Below are 19921 nucleotides of genomic sequence, written 5' to 3'. Positions count from 1 at the left end.
AATATCATTTGAAAAATTGTGGTACTAGTTGTGTCAAGTGAACCTATTTTTTAAAAAGTGTTTTTTTTTCCAGCTGCAGGAGCATACAAACCCAACCCAATTGATTGCAAATGCTAAAATAGAAGTGAATTGTAGCAATAGATCTAGTTCTACAACAATGTAGGACAATAATATTACACAAAGAAGAATACATACCCTGTGTGAAAGTCTTTGTAAGATTTTTAATGGGAAATACCAAGGAATCTTCTGCAACAACCACATCAGGTCTGTCCGAAAAATAGTCATCTAGATGTTTTCTGGAATCAAAGCCATGAACATGGTAGAGCTTATTGGAGCTGGAATCCATATTCTAATCCTGACTCTGCAATGGACTGAACCCCTCTATCCCAGGGTTCATGCTCCTTATATATCAACAACTGGGGATTAATTTGCAAACTGTGGGAGGCAGCCCGGGGAACACGTTTTATAAAAAATGTACTGAGCCTGTCTGAGGGTATACAAAAAAAAAATAGAAAGCAAAGAGAAAGAACTGTACATCCCCCTTCTATATATTCCAATCTGTTCTAACCCAGGGTGCTTCAATATCACAGTAGGGACCTGAATTAGCATATTAAAAATAACTTCTCTCTTAGATCAACAAATTCATTATCTACTCAGCAAGAATACTTAAAGGGGTTGTCCAGTTTCAGCAAATATTTTATATTGTTTGTTTAATGAAAAGTTGTACAATTTTCCAATATACTGTCTGTATCAATTCCTTATAGTTTTCTAGATCTCTGCTTGCTGTCCTTCTACAGGAAGTTTACTTCCGGTGGATATAATTTGTCTATGGTGATGTGATGGACATGCAGGTGCACGAGCTGTTATTATCACAGAGAGTAATAGGATTTGTGTGATACTAACAGCTCATGCACCTGCCTGTCCAGTACACCACCATGGACAGATTGGGGGTCATTTACTAAAGGCCCGATTCGCGTTTTCCCAACGTGTTACCTGAATATTTCCGATTTGCGCCGATTTCCCCTGAATTGCCCCGGGATTGTGGCGCATCAGCGCTGGCATGCACGCGACGGAAATCGGGGGGCGTGGCCGAACGAAAACCCGACGGATTTGGAAAAACCGCCGCATTTAAAACAAAAAATCTGTTGCGGAGCTTGCACTTACCTTCACTCAGCCCGGCTCGGTGAACTCCAGCTCATTCCGATGCTTTTCAGCGCAGCAGCGCCACCTGGTGGACGGCGGAGGAACTACCTTAATAAATCCCGGTCGGACCCAAATCCAGTGCAGAGAACACGCCACTGGATCGCGAATGGACCGGGTAAGTAAATCTGCCCCATTATATCCACTGGAAGTAAGCTTCCTATAGAAGGACAGCAAGCAAAGATCTAGAGAACCATGAGGAATTGATACAGACAGTATATTGGAAAGTTGTAGAACTTTTCATTACACAAACAATATCAAATATTTGCTGAAAGTGGACAACCCCTTTAAGTCAAACCGAATGGGTTTAATCATAAAATAATATAAAGAAAATATAGCGATTCTACAAGCCCCACATATTTATAATATAAGGTCTAGTATATCATATGATACCTTTAAAACATACATATTATGTACAGATGTAACATTGGTATGCAGGGCCGGACTGACCATACAACCCACCGGGGAAAGTCCTAGTGGGCCAACTTGTCTGGGGTCAGTCCTGGGCTGGTCCTGACTGGTGGGGTCGGTCTAAGAAGTAATATATGTGTAGTGTAATTACCCCATCTGTTCTTCTTCTCACCAAGAGACTGAGTTTAGTCTTTAGTTCTTAACAATTGTTTACAATAATTTAATTTATACAATCATTTAATTTAAGTAAAAAACTTAACAAAAAGATTATTCCTCCCTTCACTTTCCATTGCCACAGAATGGTAGATGAGTATTCATTTAGGTATCATATCATTTGAAAAATGCAGCTTATATAACCTAATATAACGCTAGTTCTAGTTACATAAGCAGGTGAAACCAGAATCAATAAATCACGTTTGTGTGGTAAAAAAAAGGCTGGATTCTAAGACGAATATTATTATTCATGTTACTCCGCTACTTGATGCAATTCGGTCGGCAGTGACAGCTCTGTGTGAACCGACTGCTCACAGACTGACGTCTGCAAGCAGCAGTATTATAATAGTTCTATTTTTGTACACAGGCGGCAATATTATAGTAGTTATATTCTTGTACATAGGGAGCAGTATTATAGTAGTTATATTCTTGTACATAGGGGGCAGTATTATAGTAGTTATATTCTTGTACATAGGGGGCAGTATTATAATAGTTCTATTTTTGTACACAGGCGGCAATATTATAGTAGTTATATTCTTGTACATAGGGGGCAGTATTATAGTAGTTATATTCTTGTACATAGCAGCAGTATTATAGTAGTTATATACTTATACATAGGGGGCAGTATTATAGTAGTTATATTCTTGTACATAGGGGGCAGTATTATAGTAGTTATATTCTTGTACATAGGGGGCAGTATTATAGTAGTTATATTCTTGTACATAGGGGGCAGTATTATAGTAGTTATATTCTTGTACATAGGGGGCAGTATTATAGTAGTTATATTCTTGTACATAGGGGGCAGTATTATAGTAGTTATACTCTCGACATAGGGGGCAGTATTATAGTAGTTATATTCTCGACATAGGGGGCAGTATTATAGTAGTTTTAATAAATCAAAGAAAAAAAGTTTACGGTAACGGCTCACCCATAGTTGGTTTCAATCTTGCAAGTGGAGTAATCTGGCCGGGTGCAGAGGGAATCCCTGTGACGCTGGTCCGGAAATCCAGGGTCAGGTATATAGAAACAAACAATGGCAAAAAGCAAAGGAAGGGAATCCAGCATTCAACATCCGATAGATCCAAAGGAAAAAGACTCGCTGTTAAAACATGTCCAAAAATTTATTCTTCATATCCTTTAAAAAACAGAGGAAAAATTCCAATAGTAGAACAACATGGAAGTTACATGAATGGTAATCGCACAGGACCGACCAAAAAATACAGCGGTAACGCGTTTCGGACTATAGTTTGTTAGTCCTTAATCATACCTAAGTTTCTGTGTCTCGCTCCAGACTTAAATGAGAGTGGATGCAGTATGCACAAGCGGACTTCCGGCGTGGGAGTACCACACCCTGTAGGAGGTGTGCCCTTAGCTCGTTAGTGTGGATGATAACATGTGATGTTTACAAAAATGTTAACAGGTAATGTTAACGATTACATGCAAGTATTTGTGCATTAGAAATGATTATGTCAATATATATATAACAAATCCTGTTTATGATTCAATCAGTGTAGATGGTAACAGGTAATGTTTACAAAAATGTTAACAGGTAATGTTAAGGATTACATGCAAGTATTTGTGCATTAGAAATGATTATGTCAATATATATATAACAAATCCTGTTTGTGATTCAATCAGTGTGTATGGTAACAGGTAATGTTTACAAAAATGTTAACAGGTAATGTTAACGATTACATGCAAATATTTGTGCATTAGAAATGATTATGTCAATATATATATAACAAATCCTGTTTATGATTTAATCCCTTGGGAAAGCGAGTGTCCAGATTTAGAATCCAGAAAGCTTCTCGCATTAATAGTAATTTTTTCCAGTTGCCACCTCTATTTGGGCGTGTGACATGCTCAATGGCTGTGACTGTCATTCCACTCATGACCCCGGCGTGTTTATCCTTATAATGTCTCGAAATACCAGACAGATTACGTGAGCTAGAGATAGTGGTAGGATTTGCTCCTGTTACATGCTCGCTGATACGGTCTTTTAATTTTCTCACCGTACAGCCTACATACTGGAGGGAACATTTGGTACAGTGTATAAGATAGACTACATGCGACGACTCACAATTCATATAAGTTTTGATCTGGTAGGAAATGTTAGTGGTTGCAGAAACGAAAGATGTTTTTTTAGGAAAGAATTTGCAGATGTTGCATCTGGACCCGCCGCAACAGTAACTACCTTTTGTTTGTAGCCACGTTTTGATTACAGTATTAGTGGAAAAGGTATTTGGGGACAAAATATTGCCCAATGTTCTGGCTCTGGAAGAAACAAAGGCAACCCCTTCGGATAGCACTTCCCTGAGTATAGTATCATGTTCTAATATAGGTAGATGTCTCTTAAGGACTTTGATAATATCATAGAACTGTGTGCTATACTCCGTAGTGAAAGTGATTTTGGATCTTTTTTGCGGTGTGGACCCTTTAGGTTGCAGAAAAGATGAGCGGGGTCTGCTTCTCACTATGTTAAATGCCCTGTTACAAAGCTTTTTGGTGTATCCTCTAGCTTGTAAACGTGTGGTGATGGTGTGAGCTTCTTGTAAAAAGGATTTTTCTGTGGTACAAGATCTCCTAGCCCGCACATATTCCCCTATGGGGAGATTTTTGATGGTGTGTGGAGCATGGCAACTGGAAGAATGTAGTATAGTGTTGCCAGATGTTTTTTGCAGTAGAGTGTAGTTTGGACCTTGCCACTTGTAATGTCCCCGATTAAGTTAATGTCCAGAAAAGAAATTTGGTTAGGTTGATATTCATAGGTAAATTTGAGATTATAGGAATTTTTATTGATGTAATCGACAAACAGCCCGACCGTCTCCTGGTCCGAATTCCAGACCAGGAGACAGTCGTCTATATATCTGCCATACCAAACAATGCAGGGTAGAAAAGGGTTAAGTGAAGTGAAAAGATAATGCTCTTCCCACACAGCCATATACAAATTCACCAATGACGGCGAAAAACTGGCACCCATCGGGCATCCTAATTTCTGTATATAGAAGCTAGAATTGAATGTGAAAAAATTATTAGATAGTAGAAATAGCAAAACCATAAGCATAAAGTCTTGTAGCATGACGTCATAGTTACTAAATTTTCTTAGATGGTATTCCAGGGCTTCCGTCGCTCTTGAATGTGGAATTGAGGTGTAGAGTGCGGTGACATCGCACGTAAGCCATCCAGAAGTTTCTGTCTAGTCAAAGTCCTCCATGGCTGTAAGTACTGATTTGGAATCTTGTAGAAAACCAGGTAGGCGAGATACTAACGGTTGAAGAAGTTTGTCAAGCCATATGCCCAATCTTTCATTTAGAGATCCTGTACTGGACACTATGGGCCTGAAAGGCGGTGGAAACATAGCTTTATGTGATTTAGGCAGGGCATAAAAGGAGGGAGTGACTGGATCTGGAGGTAAAAGGTACTCGGCTGTTTTCTTGTCAAATAGACCTAGTTTTAAGCCTTCATCCAATAATACTTGTAAGTTATTTGAGATACTCGACGTGGGATCCCCCGTGAGTTTACGATATACTGTGTCATCATTCAGCATCTTTTCCACTTATTGTTGGTATAAGTCCTTATCCAGGACAATCACCGAGCCTCCCTTGTCGGATGGGCGCACATAAATGTAAGGGTTATTCTTTAGTTGAGAAATAGCTTTGAATTCTTGTTTCGTTAAATTGCTGGTATTAGATGTAGAATGCGTGTTGTTACAAAGAACTTTTAGGTCTTCCTCCACGTTTTCTTGGAAAAGATCCATCTCTATAGACCTGGTGTTAATAGGGTAAAAGGAAGGATTAGTGGTGGTTATCACATGTGACGTATTTAGGAAGGTAGTAGATTCGGGTTCTTCCGTGTCCATTTCCAATAGGTTGGTGAGAGTGACCTGTTCTTGTTTTTGAGACTGAATCTTTCTCGTCCTCGTGAATTAACGGCCATAACAGTGTTAGAAGGGGTTGTGGATGTAACCGAGGCTTCTGATTGATGAAAGTGTTTTTTTACCGTAAGTAACCGTATGAACCTATTTACATCTTTAATGGTTTGGTAAAGATTCATGTTGTTTGTGGGAGAAAAACTCAGTCCCTTGTTAAGTACTCTTAGTTGATCTAGGGTGAGAATACAGGCAGATAAATTAATCACACTGGATGTATTGGAAAGTTGGCTTTGTGAAGACATGTCATCATGGAGGGAATAAAGTGAATTAGAGGCAGAGCGGTGGTTGTCGTACGGTGGAGAGTGACCTATTTCTTGTTCTGGCGAGTTGTATATGTTTTTTCTGGTATTTCTTTTGGAATGTTTCCTGCCCGCTCTTCTACATTTTTTAAAGGCTTTTTTTGCCCTGACTTTGTTTTTTTGACGTTTCTGCTGCATTGGAATTACGGTTGGTTTCTATGTCAGATATGTCAGTGTTTGGGTCTGATTCACATTCCGAGGAGGAGAAGGTAACCTTTGCCTTTGACTTCCTGCGTTTAGGTTTGCGGCGTAGAATGGACTTATATCTGGACTGAGATGACTTTAAATAAACTTGATTCGTGGCATAATCTTCAAGATCTCTGTTGAACTTGTCTTTTTTGGTTTTAGTGATTTGAGTTTCAAGAGTGTCCAACTTAACTTTTAATTTCGATTGTAGCAAGGTATATTGATCTGATCCCACAAAAGGTTGAAGTTGGTCATGGAGTTGGTTAATTTCAAGTTGTAGAGACTGTAGCTGTTCTTGTTCGTTTTGTATTATCAACTCCATTAATTTTAGAGAACAGGATGAAAGAATTTTGTTCCATTCAAGTTCAAAATCTTCATTTTGGGTGGTGGAAGGAAATTTTTTAATTCGAAGCCCGCGTGGGATCATCTCCTTGGTGGTATAATTTTGTAAAATGGTGCAGTCCCACCATATCCGTAGTTGGTTGATAGATAAATCTTCCAATTTGGAAAATAAGTTTTTTATCTGGAATTCCACATCTTGATTGGGGTCTGTCTGGGAAAAAAAGCCTTTAAAAATGTAGAAGAGCGGGCAGGAAACATTCCAAAAGAAATACCAGCAAAAACATATATAACTCGCCAGAACAAGAAATAGGTCACTCTCCACCGTACGACAACCACCGCTCTGCCTCTAATTCACTTGTCACCACAAAGCCAACTTTCCAATACATCCAGTGTGATTAATTTATCTGCCTGTATTCTCACCCTAGATCAACTAAGAGTACTTAACAAGGGACTGAGTTTTTCTCCCACAAACAACATGAATCTTTACCAAACCATTAAAGATGTAAATAGGTTCATACGGTTACTTACGGTAAAAAAACACTTTCATCAATCAGAAGCCTTGGTTACATCCACAACCCCTTCTAACACTGTTATGGCCGTTAATTCACGAGGACGAGAAAGATTCAGTCTCAAAAACAAGAACAGGTCACTCTCACCAACCTATTGGAAATGGACACGGAAGAACCCGAATCTACTACCTTCCTAAATACGTCACATGTGATAACCACCACTAATCCTTCCTTTTACCCTATTAACACCAGGTCTATAGAGATGGATCTTTTCCAAGAAAACGTGGAGGAAGACCTAAAAGTTCTTTGTAACAACACGCATTCTACATCTAATACCAGCAATTTAACGAAACAAGAATACAAAGCTATTTCTCAACTAAAGAATAACCCTTACATCTATGTGCGCCAATCCGACAAGGGAGGCTCGGTGATTGTCCTGGATAAGGACTTATACCAACAAGAAGTGGAAAAGATGCTGAATGATGACACAGTATATCGTAAACTCACGGGGGATCCCACGTCGAGTATCTCAAATAACTTACAAGTATTATTGGATGAAGGCTTAAAACTAGGTCTATTTGACAAGAAAACAGCCGAGTACCTTTTACCTCCAGATCCAGTCACTCCCTCCTTTTATGCCCTGCCTAAATCACATAAAGCTATGTTTCCACCGCCTTTCAGGCCCATAGTGTCCAGTACAGGATCTCTAAATGAAAGATTGGGCATATGGCTTGACAAACTTCTTCAACCGTTAGTATCTCGCCTACCTGGTTTTCTACAAGATTCCAAATCAGTACTTACAGCCATGGAAGACTTTGACTAGACAGAAACTTCTGGATGGCTTACGTGCGATGTCACCGCACTCTACACCTCAATTCCACATTCAAGAGCGACGGAAGCCCTGGAATACCATCTAAGAAAATTTAGTAACTATGACGTCATGCTACAAGACTTTATGCTTATGGTTTTGCTATTTCTACTATCTAATAATTTTTTCACATTCAATTCTAGCTTCTATATACAGAAATTATGATGCCCGATGGGTGCCAGTTTTTCGCCGTCATTGGCGAATTTGTTTATGGCTGTGTGGGAAGAGCATTATCTTTTCACTTCACTTAACCCTTTTCTACCCTGCATTGTTTGGTATGGCAGATATATAGACGACTGTCTCCTGGTCTGGAATTCGGACCAGGAGACGGTCGGGCTGTTTGTCGATTACATCAATAAAAATTCCTATAATCTCAAATTTACCTATGAATAACAACCTAACCAAATTTCTTTTCTTGACATTAACTTAATCGGGGACATTACAAGTGGCAAGGTCCAAACCACACTCTACCGCAAAAAACCATCTGGCAACACTATACTACATTCTTCCAGTTGCCATGCTCCACACACCATCAAAAATCTCCCCATAGGGGAATATGTGCGGGCTAGGAGATCTTGTACCACAGAAAAATCCTTTTTACAAGAAGCTCACACCATCACCACACGTTTACAAGCTAGAGGATACACCAAAAAGCTTTGTAACAGGGCATTTAACATAGTGAGAAGCAGACCCCGCTCATCTTTTCTGCAACCTAAAGGGTCCACACTGCAAAAAAGAGCCAAAATCACTTTCACTACGGAGTATAGCACACAGTTCTATGATATTATCAAAGTCCTTAAGAGACATCTACCTATATTAGAACATGATACTATACTCAGGGAAGTGCTATCCGAAGGGGTTGCCTTTGTTTCTTCCAGAGCCAGAACATTGGGCAATATTTTGTCTCCAAATACCTTTTCCACTAATACCGTAACCAAAACGTGGCTACAAACAAAAGGTAGTTACTGTTGCGGCGGGTCCAGATGCAACATCTGCAAATTCATTCCTAAAAAAACTTCTTTCGTTTCTGCAACCACTAACATTTCCTACCAGATCAAAACTTATATGAATTGTGAGTCGTCGCATGTAGTCTATCTTATACACTGTACCAAATGTTCCCTCCAGTATGTAGGCTGTACGGTGAGAAAATTAAAAGACCGTATCAGCGAGCATGTAACAGGAGCAAATCCTACCACTATCTCTAGCTCACGTAATCTGTCTGGTATTTCGAGACATTATAAGGATAAACACGCCGGGGTCATGAGTGGAATGACAGTCACAGCCATTGAGCATGTCACACGCCCAAATAGAGGTGGCAACTGGAAAAAATTACTATTAGTGCGAGAAGCTTTCTGGATTCTAAATCTGGACACTCGCTTTCCCAAGGGATTAAATCATAAACAGGATTTGTTATATATATATTGACATAATCATTTCTAATGCACAAATACTTGCATGTAATCGTTAACATTACCTGCTAACATTTTTGTAAACATTACCTGTTACCAACCACACTGATTGAATCATAAACAGGATTTGTTATATATATATTGACATAACCATTTCTAATGCACAAATACTTGCATGTAATCGTTAACATTACCTGTTAACATTTTTGTAAACATCACATGTTATCATCCACACTAACGAGCTAAGGGCACACCTCCTACAGGGTGTGGTACTCCCACGCCGGAAGTCCGCTTGTGCATACTGCATCCACTCTCATTTAAGTCTGGAGCGAGACACAGAAACTTAGGTATGATTAAGGACTAACAAACTATAGTCCGAAACGCGTTACCGCTGTATTTTTTGGTCGGTCCTGTGCGATTACCATTCATGTAACTTCCATGTTGTTCTACTATTGGAATTTTTCCTCTGTTTTTTAAAGGATATGAAGAATAAATTTTTGGACATGTTTTAACAGCGAGTCTTTTTCCTTTGGATCTATCGGATGTTGAATGCTGGATTCCCTTCCTTTGCTTTTTGCCATTGTTTGTTTCTATTATAGTAGTTATATTCTTGTACATAGGGGGAAGTATTATAGTAGTTATATTCTTGTACATGGGGGACAGTATTATATTAGTTATATTCCTGTACATAGGGACAGTATTATAGTAGTTATATTCTTGTACATAGGGGACAGTATTATAGTAGTTATATTCTTGTACATAGGGGGCAGTATTATAGTAGTTATATTCTTGTACATAGGGGGCAGTATTATAGTAGTTATATTCTTGTATATAGGGGGCAGTATTATAATAGTTATATTCTTGTATATAGGGGGCAGTATTATAGTAGTTACATTCTTGTACATAGGGGGCAGTATTATATTAGTTATATTATTGTACATAGGGGGAATCATTAGAGAGCAGTATTGTAATATATTTTACTTATGGGCAGCATTATAGTAGTTCTTGTTTATTGGAGAAGTTATTGTAGTATTTTTTGTGCTGTACATGTTGATTAAGACCATCTATAAACAGTTTGTGTGGAGTTATATCACATCACATGGTCACGTCTACTTGTTGGTCCCGCCCACAGAATGGGTCCACTTTTACAGTTTTTTCCAGGGCCACGTTGAATTCCCAGTCGGCCCCTGCTGGTATGTACGAATGTACAGATGTAGTACTGTAGATGTCACTAATCTCTGTGTTACTGACTGACCTACTAGTGTGTGAGGCAGTTCTCCACATATATATCGTTAGTGAGCCAGTGGTTCTGTGAGGACGTTATTAATTGCTATTAATGTTGTCAGCATATTCTCATCAGGTTGTTAAAACCTTTGAAAGATTTCACTTTAATAGTTCAGGATTTCAATTTACGCTTCTGGTAGCAAAAATGCTAGAATTGGCGACCACATATAGAATATTGGTGCACAGAAAGTGCATTGTCCGTCCATAATGCAGCGTGCAGCTATTTACTAAAATTGTGCACCTGAAATCATGAATGTGTCACTTCCCCGCTAAGGTCCTACAGAGTTCACCATCTTTTTTGTAATGCATCTTTAACATAGGGCATGCAACACAATTTCAAAGTTAAATACCGTGCTCAGTCCGAATCAATCGTACTGGCCGAGGGCACTTCCCCTAATCTGTGTCACATGGAAGCCTGTGCAGCTGCGCCACAAAAGCGTTGTGTGTGCCACAATCACAGCGCATACACTTCTTAAATACTTGTGCGAGACCCTTAGTAAATGAGCCCCAATGTGTATAGTTTTGGCCACCGGTGTATAAATAGAACATAATAGACCTAGAACAGGTGCAGAGGAGAGCAACCGAGATTATTAAGGTAATGGGAGGAAAAGAAAACAATGACAGATTACTAAACTTGTTCTGAGGGGAGACCTTAGAGGAGAGGTGGTTCTACCATTGCCATAGACAGGGATTCATTACTGTAAGAGCAGTGAGACTGTGGAACTCTGTGCCGCAGGAGGTTGTTATGGCGGATTCTTTGTACATGTTCAAGAGGGGCCTGAATTTCTTTCTGGAGTGCATATATATCAAATTGTATGAAGGATATTTTCTGACCTTCATATTAGGGGTCAAAAATTTATTTTTCTCTGCTTTGGCCAATTGGCATCAGCATTGCAGGGTGTTTGCCTTCCTCTGGATCAACATGGTATAATACTATTAAATTGCTATAGATACTATTAAATTACTAAGAGCTGCAAGCTCTTTCGAGCAGGACCCTCACTCCCACCACTCATACTCTGTATATCTTATTTTATTTGTAAAGGTCCCCTATGATTTGTAAAGTTCTACAGAATATGATTGCACTATATAAATATAGATTATTATTAGAGATGAGCGAGCATACTCGTCCGAGCTTAATGCTCGTTCGAGCATTAGCGTACTTGCAACTGCTCGGTGCTCGGACGATTATTTTGCCCGCTCGAGAAAATGGCATCTCGTGGCGTTTAGATTTTTGGTGGCCAGAAACAGAGCCAATCACAAGTCAGGAGACTCTGCAGTACACACAGCATCACGTGGTACGCTTACATGTCAATAGCAGAGGTTGGCTGGCCTGATCAGGTAACCCTGGAATACACTAGCCCCTGCCCGCACTGCTTGGATCATTCTCTGTCTGGATGATGTTAGAGATACAGCTGCTGCTGGTCAGGGATAGCGTTAGGGTGTTCTAGTAGATTACTGTTAGGCAGGAGTGATTCTGAATGAACCTTACTGTTAGGCAGGAGGGATTCTCCAAGAACCCAACAGCCCTTGTTAGGGCTACATTAGCGTTTTTCAAAAGTTAAAGTGACAAACTCAGTCACAGCACAAAATCCTTTTGTGTGCTGTCAGTGTTGGTTAGAAACTACCCTTAGCAATCATCTTCTGTGGTTGCCGTCTGATTTCTTCTGCACGTTTTGTTCTATTAAAAAAAAAAAAAAAAAACACACAAAAAAACAAAAACAAACAAACAAAAAAAAATTACAGTTTATATTTCTGTTTTGTCAATAAATAGACTTTAATTTTGAAAATGTTGAACCCGAGGGCTAGGGGTAGAGGACGAGGGTGTGGGCATCCAATTACTGCAGGGGTCAGAGGCTGCGGTCCTGGGCGGGGTGAGACACCACCTGCTGATGAGGGAGCAGGGGAATGCCGCAGAGCTACACTCCCTAGGTTCATGCCTCAAGTTACTGGGACTCGTGGTAGAGCACTGTTGAGGCCAGAACAGTGCAAACAGGTGATGTCATGGATTGCGGACAATGCTTCAAGTCATTTGTCCACCAGTCAGTCTTCCACGGAGTCCACCCATGTTACCCAAGTAAACACTTCTCCAGCTCCTCTACCTCAGCCTCCTTCCCCCCAGTCTGCCCCCTCCCAGGAAAATTTGGCATTTGAGCTGCATAGTCTGAGGAACTGTTTTCTGGACCCTTCCCAGAGTCACAAACCACTTGTCAGGTTGCTGCTGAGCTCTTTCCCGATGCCCAGGTTTTCCAACGGTCCCAGTCTGTGGGTGATGATGACATTGTTGACGTGGTGGAAGAAGTGTGTAAAGAGGTGTCGGAAGATGAGGAGACATGGTTGTCAGACAGTGGTGAAGTTGTTGTCAGGGCAGGAAGTTCAAGGGGGGAGCAGACTGAGGGATCGGAGGATGTTGAGGTGACAGACCCAAGCTGGGTTGATAGGCCGGGTGAAGACAGTGCTTCTGAGACGGAGGCGAGTCCTATACGAAAACAGGTTGGAAGAGGCAGTGGTGGGGCCAGACGGAGAGGCAGGGCCAGAGCTGGTGCATCAGCGCCTAACGTTTCACGTAGTAAAGCTCCCATGGCGAGGGCTATATTTTCTGAAGTTTGGAGGTTCTTTAACCCCTTAACGCTCTGCGCCGTAGCTCTATGGCGCAGAGGTATAAGGAGTTTATGAAGAGGGCTCACGGGCTGAGTCCTCTTCATACAAGGTTGGGGGTTTTTGCAAATTGCAGCAAACCCCCACCGCTAATAACCGCTAATAACTCTTTCATTGCCGCCGTCAAAGTCACCGGCGGCGTTTAAAAGACGACGGCGCGCGGGTGCCGCCATCTTTATTACGATCGCCACGCCCCAGAACGTCATCGGGGGGCGGCTATTGGTTGCCATGGTAGCCTTGTGTCTTCGTTTGACATGAGGCTACATGGCTTCTGCAGATTCATTACAATGAGCCTGTGGCTCATTGTAATGAATGAGCTGCAAAAATGCCATATATTGCAATACAGAAGTATTGCAGTATATGGTAGGAGCGATCTGACCATCTAGTGTTAATGTACCCTAGATGGTCTAAGAACTAGTGGGAAAAAAAAGAAAAAAAAAAGTTTAAAAATAAAAAAAATTTATAAAATATAAAAAATTCAAATAACCCCCCTTTCCTGATATAACTGATATGAAACATAATAAACAGTAAAAATCACAAACATTAGGTATCGCCACGTCCCAAAATGCCCGATCTATCAAAATATAAAAATGGTTATGGACGGCGGTGACCTCCGAGGCGGGAAATGGCACCCAAATGTCCGAAATGCGACTTTTACACCTTTTTACATCACATAAAAAATGAAATAAAAAATGATCAAAATGTTGCACAGACCTCAGAATGGTAGCAATGAAAATGTCGGCTCATTTCGCAAAAAATGACACCTCAAACATCTCCATACACCAAAGTATAAAAAAGTTATTAGCGTCAGAAGATGGCAAATTTTTTTTTTCTTTTTTGTACACATTCGTTTAATTTTTGAAAATGTATTAAAACACAATAAAACCTATATAAATTTGGTATCACCGCTATCGCACCAAACCAAAGAATAAAGCTAAGGTGTTATTTTGAGTGCACAGTCAAAGTCGAAAAAACTGAGCCCACAAGTACGTGAAGCACGTGTGGTTTTTAAAAAATTTTTCCACATTTGGAATTTTTTTTCAGCTTCACAGTACACGGCATGTTAAAATAAATAAGATTACGGGAAAGAAAAATTTGTTGCGCACAAAATAAGCCCTCACACAGGCCTGTACACGTAAAAATTAAAAGGTTATGGATTTTTGAAGTTGGAGAGCGAGAAATAAGCAGAAAAACCCTGCGTCCTTAAGGGGTTAAAGAAACAGCGGATGACCGATGGACTGTGGTATGCAACCTGTGCCACACCAGCATCAGCAGGGGATTCACCACTACAGGCTTAACCACCACCATTATGCGCAGGCATATGAATGCTACACACCCCATTCAATGGTACCAAGGCCGTTCACCTCCGGCTGGGCACACTATTGCTTCTTCCCCTGTGACATTTGCTGCCTCTGCTAGTCAGACCCCTGCCCAGGACCCCGACACAAACAATCATCCACAGTATCCACCAATGTCTCCATGTGCAGCGTTCAGCTGTCTATACCCCAGACGCTGGAGTGCAAGAGGAAATACAGTTCCACCCACACACCCAAGCCCTCAACGTCCACATCTCCAAATTACTGAGCCTGGAGATGCTGCCCTATAGGTTGGTAGAGACCGAGGCCTTTCGCAACCTCATGGTGGTGGCCGCCCCTTGGTATTTGGTCCCCAGCCGCCACTACTTTTCCCGAAGTGCCGTCCCAGCCCACGGCACTGACCGATCTGTTGCTGGCACCGCTGAACCTGAAGCCAGGCATGGTTGTGTGTGACAACGGCCGTAACCTGGTGGCGGCTCTGCAACTCGGCAGTGGCCCATGCCTGGCCCATGTGTTCAATCTGATAGTTCAGCGGTTCCTCAAGACATACCCCAATCTGTCTGATTTGCTCACGAAGGTGCACCGCATCTGTGCTGCCACTCTCAGGGCAGCGCAGTACCGCCTCCAACTGGCCGCTCAACGACTGTTATGAAACGTGCCCACGAGATGGAATTCCACATTAACCATGTTATCCAGAGTTTACCAGCAGCGCAGAGCGATTGTAGACGGCCAGATGTCAACTTCCACCAGAACTGCTAGTCAGGTCAGTCAGCTACCTCAAGTCTACAACGAGGAGTGGACGTGGATTTCTGATATCTGTCAGGTGCTGAGTAACTTTGAGGAGTCAACACAGATGATCAGTGGCGATGCCGCCATCATCAGCCTCACCATCCCGCTGCTTGGCCTGTTGAAAAACTCTCTGGTCAGCATTAAGTCGGAAGCTTTGCGCTTGTCACAAGACACAGGGGAAGAAGATTCCCTTGTTGATAGCCAAAGCACCCTCCGGCCTGTTTCTCAGCGCGTATCAGAGGAGGTGGGGGAGGATGAGGAGGAGGATGAGGAGGAAGAGGAGGAGAATGTCGGCGAGACAGAAGAGGGGACCATTGCTCAGTCCTTATCAACTGTTCAGCATGTATGGGCAGAAGAAGAGGAGTTGGAGGAGGAGGAGGAAATGGAGAGTCAGGCCAGTGAGGGGAGTGAATTCTTGCGCGTTGTGACTCTGACGCATATGGCAGATTTCATGCTAGGCTGAAAGGAGTGTGAGAATGCATGAATACCAGCAGGCCCTGGTGTATAGGCTGAAACAGTCTTTCCCATCTGTCACTGCTAGCAGCTGAGGGCATACTTCTGCGGGACAAGTAGCGAGGGAGAGTAGGCGAGCAGGCAGCTTGTCCAGCACTGGCAGGGGTATGCTTTACAAGTCCTTTGTCAGTTTTATGTCACCCCACCAAGACACTGTCAGCTGTCCCCAGTCTTAGCAGAGTAGGAGTGATCTTTACAGAAAGATGGTGAGGGAGTACGTAGCTGACCATACCATCGTCCTAAATGATCACACAGCTACCTACAGCTACTGGGTTTCAAAGCTGGACATCTGGCCCGAACTGGCGCTGTACGCCTTGGAGGTTCTTGCCTGCTCTGCCGCTAGTGTGTTGTCAGAGCGGGTTTTCAGTGCAGCTGGTGGCATCATCACCGATAAGCGTACACACACTTGTCGACTGACAGCGTTGACAGGCTGACGCTTATCAAGATGAATCAAGCACGGATTTCTCCTGATTTCCATTCTCCACCAGGTGAAAGCAGCTCAACCTGAATAATTCTCATGTATGCTTCCTCCTTCTCCTCCTCTTTGTAGACTAAAGCAGAGGCAACTGGCTATTTTTTGCCAGGGCCAACTGGCTCTAGCTATAGTACTCTATGTATTCAATTTCTCTGGAGGGCCACCTACCCGGTCCTCTGTTTTGAAAACTTTTTTAGACTGCCACATACAGGCACTTTATCTATTTAATTTTTCTGGAGGGCCACCTACCCGCTCCTCTGTTTTGAAAACTTTTTTGAACTGCCACATACAGGCACTCTATCTATTTAATTTTTCTGGAGGGCCACCTACCCGCTCCTCTGTTTTGAAAAATTTTTTGGACTGCCAAATACAGGCACTATCCAAATTTAATCGTCTTTATAGCAGCCTCCACATGTTGTCTTTATAGCTGCCTCCTCACGTTGTCTCCATTGCTGCCTCCACACGTTGTCTCCATTGCTACCTCCACACATCGTCTCCATAGCTGCCTCCACATGTCGTCCCCTTAGCTCAGGCTCATTATTCTCGTGTTGAGAACTGGCATCCCATAGCGCTTCTCAATATGGACAGAAAGGTTTTGGCAAAGGTACTGTTTAATCGGCTGGTGCAACTTGCACCCCGGCTCCTTTCGGGGACCCAGCACTGCTCTGTTCCAGGCCGCATTACATTTAGTGCAGTGCTTTGTGCTCAGGAGGCAGTGCAGCAGGGCAGGGCTGGTAACTGGGAGGGGTACTTGCTGTCCTTGGATCAGGCAAAAGCGTTTGATCTGGTTAACCACGGGTACCTCTGGTCTGTCCTTCTGAGGTATTGCCTGCCGGGAGAGTTTGTTGATTGGCTGAAAGTTTTGTATGCAGAGGCAGAGAGTTTCCCGCTTGTGAACGTTTGGATTGGCCGCTCTTTTGAGGTTGGGTCTGGTGTTTGCCAGGGTTGTCCTCTGAGCCCACTACAGTACATGTTTGAGATCAACCCATTCCTTAGGAGGGTTGATCGTGGGCCATTGGTGGGAGTTGGGATGGATTGGGCAGCACCGGAAGCCACTCTTGGAGTGGTAGCGTATGCTGATGGTGTCACCGTTTTTGTGTCCTCGGGAGGGGAGGCGCAATGGGTGATGTCAGAGGTTGACCTGCTACTCAGAGGCTTCTGGGTCCAAAATCAACCTGGATAAGTGTGAGAGTCTCTGGCTGGGAGAGGGAGGTCCAGGCTTTGATCTCCTGGACAATCTTCCAGGGCCCCAGGGCTAAAGTGGATGAGGTGGTTAAGAACATTCTGGGCGACCTGGTGAAGGTGTGCTCTCTGGAGTATGAGAGGCTGGGCACGGGGAGGGCCTCTCTCTTTTGGAGGGGGTTCTCCTTTAGTGTCCCTTAGTCTGTCGTCTCCACTCCTGGTGTTGGACTGATGCTGCACAGTAGATTTTTGTTTTGTTTTATGAGCATGTAGTGATGTAGGGCTTGCAGGTGCCGAACATGGTCTTTATGTGGTTTTGATTGATGTTGTTCAGATTTTATTTGTATTATGTTTCTTCAAGCTATGATGTAAATACTGTATATACTGTATATATTGTATATAGTGGGGGTGGGATCTAGTGTTAGGTTGGGAGGGGGATGATGGTGGTGGGATTTTGGGGTTTATGAACTGACCTTGGATACTGGTCCGGACTTCTTAACGCAAACTTTGGATGTTAGACCAGTGTCTGGGGGGAAGAGGAGGGTGCAAGCGAGGGATCTAGTTTAGTGTAGTGTTATGTGTATTCAGTGTTTGTTATTATATATATATTTTTTTTAAAAGGGTGTGGGGTGGTTTGTTATTAGAGGGTGTGGGTGGGTTTATGTATATTTATGGTCATTTATGTTTATTTGTGTTGATTGTCTTTGTTTATTGGTTTGGTTTAGGATGTGATAATAGGGGGGTGGGGGTTGTGGTAATTAGTGTTTATTCATTTCGGTGTATTTTAAGTTATTGTTTTTGCAAGGTGGGAATGGTGCTGACCAGCAGGTAAGTTATTGTATGTATTTTGTATATATTGTACAGACTACAGAGCTGCCTGTGTATTACAGCACATTACAGGGTAATGTGACATGTATGGGTGTGTATTACTGATCCATATAGTGAGTGTATGGTATGTGTGATGATGTGTTTGCCTGCATGTGTATCTGTTTACATGTATCTGTCGGTCAGTCTTTGTGTTTGCCTCCATGCTTGTCTGTCTGTATGCATGTATCTGTTGCTGTCTGCATGTGTCTGTAAGTGTCTGCCTGTATATATGTCTTGCTGCATGTGTGGATGTGTGAATGATATTAATCATCTCAAATGTACATGAGAAGCAGACAGGGTTCTGTGTCAACAGTGATGTGTATTATGAGGTTACACAGTAGATGAGGTGTGTATTATGAGGTTCTGCAGCAGCAAAGTTGTGCATTACGAGGTTCAGCAGCAGTGATGTGTATTATGATATTCCGCAGCCGCTCAGGTGGGTATTATGAGGTTCCGCAGCAGCTCAGGGGTGTATTATGAGGATTCGCAGCAGTTTAGGTGTGTATTATGAGGTTCCACAGCAGCTGAGCTGTGTATTATGAGGTTCTGCAGAAGCTGGGGAGTGTATTATGAGATTCTGCAGCAGCAGTTATGTGCATTATGAGGTTCCGCAGCAGCTGAGGTGTGTTTTATGAGGTTCTGCAGCACCTGAGCTGCGTATTATGAGGTTCTGCAGTGTTGAGGTATGTATTATGAGGTTTTGCAGCAGCTGAAGTGTGTATTAAGAGGTTCTGCAGCAGCTGAGTTGAAGTTTCAGTTTTATTACTTGGCAGAGTGGAGGGGCACACATTTTTAGGTTAGCCCTTTTGGTCAAATGACCTCAAAACTGCCCTGACCGTGACACAGCTGTTTGGGACGACAAACTGGGGAATATTTCAGGGAACAGGAGAATGTTTTAGTTTTTGAATTTTTAATGCCGCCATGTGAGTTCACTGCAAAGGGGCCCACTGAGGCGCTGTCACCCAGGGGCCTACTGACACCTGGAGCCGTCCCTGCCTGTACTCCTGTGTTCCTGTGGCGGTCCTGTGTTCCTGTGGCGGTCCTGTGTTCCTGTGGCAGTCCTGTGTTCCTGAGGCAGTCCTGTGTTCCTGAGGCAGTCCTGTGTTCCTGAGGCAGTCCTATGTTCCTGTGGCGGTCCTGTGTTCCTGTGGCGGTCCTGTGTTTCTGTGGCGGTCCTGTGTTCCTGTGGCGATCCGGTGTTCCTGTGGCGGTCCTGTATCCTGGTGGCCATCCGGAGGTCCTGCCACCCAGAGGTCCTGCCTTCCCTGTGTCTCTACCTTGACTGCCACCGTGGGCCTAGTCGCACCCGTAGAGTGACCTGGGGGCTGTCCGCCACAGCAAGACCATCATGTTTTGCGGCGGGCTCTGGCGAAGACCAGGGGTCCACTTAGACTCCGCTCTTGGGTTGCAGCTAGTACCATCATCCCCTGTGGTGGTTCAGGGAGTCCACTGACTTTAGCCTCAAGAGACTC

This window comes from Engystomops pustulosus, chromosome 6 (genome assembly GCF_040894005.1).
Source record: "Engystomops pustulosus chromosome 6, aEngPut4.maternal, whole genome shotgun sequence".
Lineage (NCBI taxonomy): Eukaryota > Metazoa > Chordata > Amphibia > Anura > Leptodactylidae > Engystomops > Engystomops pustulosus.
This window is presented reverse-complemented; position numbering follows the sequence as displayed.